Source organism: Sciurus carolinensis, chromosome 11, assembly GCF_902686445.1.
Source record: "Sciurus carolinensis chromosome 11, mSciCar1.2, whole genome shotgun sequence".
In the NCBI taxonomy this organism is placed as follows: domain Eukaryota; kingdom Metazoa; phylum Chordata; class Mammalia; order Rodentia; family Sciuridae; genus Sciurus; species Sciurus carolinensis.
In genome coordinates, this window is record NC_062223.1 from 24,809,078 (window position 1) to 24,810,730 (window position 1,653).

Here is a 1,653-nt window from a genome sequence, read left to right on the forward strand (position 1 = left end):
TCAAGTCCCTTCCAACAATTCATGTGGGCCACACACTTTCCTCATGGTGTTCTTCATGTCTGCATTTCTCAGTGTGTAGATGAGAGGGTTGAACAAGGGGGTGATCATGGTGTAAAACAGAGCAAACACTGTCATTGCTGACAGAATCGACCATGGGGACATAGGTGAAGATGAGGGGCAAGAAGAACATGAGCACAAACGTGATGTGCAAGCCACAGGTGGAGAGGGCTTTGCGGCGGCCCTCAGATGAGTGAGTCCTCAAGGTGGACAGGATGCTGATGTAAGAAATTACCAAGGCAACAAAGGTCAGAATGGACAGCACCCCTGTGGTGGTAACGATTATGATCTTCAAGAGCCTCGTGTCAGTGCAGGCCAACTTCAACAGGGGGAAGACATCACAGAAATAGTGGTCTATTTGATTTGGACCACAGAAGGGAAGTTGAATAATGATCAACACTTGCATCAGTGAATGGATAAAAGCTCCAATGACAGAAGCCATCACAAGGATGTAGCACGCCCGTCTGCTCATGATGACCACATAGTGAAGGGGTCTACAGATGGCAACATAGTGATCATAGGCCATGGCCACCAGGATAAAGATCTCAGTGGCTCCAAAGAAGTGGGCGTGAAACATCTGGGACATGCAGCCTCTGAAGGAGATAGTGTTTCACTGAACCAGTAAGTCTGTGATCAGTTTGGGGGCCACTGTGGAAGTAAAGCAGACATCCATGAAGGACAGGTAGCTGAGGAAAAAGTACATGGGTTGCTCACCAAGGTGGCTTCTCCTGATGGTGAGAAGAATGACCAGGTTTCCTGAAAGAATTGAAGATAGCAAAGTGAAAATATCACAGAGCAGGCAGTCTTCACATCCGCATTGGTAAATAGTCCCAGACGAATAAATTTGGTAATGTTTTCATATTCCATTTTTTTCCATGGGTTTGATTATTTAAAGGGAGAGGATAATATACCTGAAACACTAGACCTATGGAAATCAATGATTTATTTTCAAAATCATGTGTTTGTTCAGGAAACACATATATTGATTGTTTATTATGGATCAACCAGTGTAATTGACTTTAGGGATACAGAAGTGGATAAAATATATAGAATATTTACTCACAAATAGAGCCCAGGTCATTAGAGCAGACTCAATAGTAACAAGGACAGCACAGAAAATCAGTCATGATGGTGATGAATTCCAAACCCTCACACTTATCATGAACAGCAGGGTGAATACTTTAAGTACAAAACCCAGTTTTCAGTTCAATTTTAAGATGACATTCCAGCATTACATAATACTATATAAATTTACTTAATAGGAGTCTTGAAATCTCCAATGTGTTTAAAAAGCCAATAGGTCATCTATTCTTCAGGCTGGATACTGTCATGCTCAATTTTTTTAAACTGCTGAAATTAAAAGTTGATCATGTCTAGTGACATTATATTTCAGCAAACTCATTATGCCAAATATTAAACCTCTAGATAGCAATCTCATAAATTCCCTTTAGGATTTAAAAAAAAAATGTGTTTTAGTAAGTGAAGGGAGAGGGAGAGCAACAAGCCAATCTTTATAGAAGAGGGCTGATCCATTGTATGAGCCTCCAGAATGGTTATTGCTTCCTAGACTTTTCCTCTTTTCCCAGTTCCTATTCC

At 40.9% G+C, this 1,653-nt stretch overlaps 1 pseudogene; it reads right to left on the reverse strand.

Moving 5' to 3' along the window:
- On the reverse strand, positions 1 to 924 carry LOC124959241 (olfactory receptor 4S2-like; annotated as a pseudogene).
- Positions 925 to 1,653: the final 729 nt, after the last annotated feature.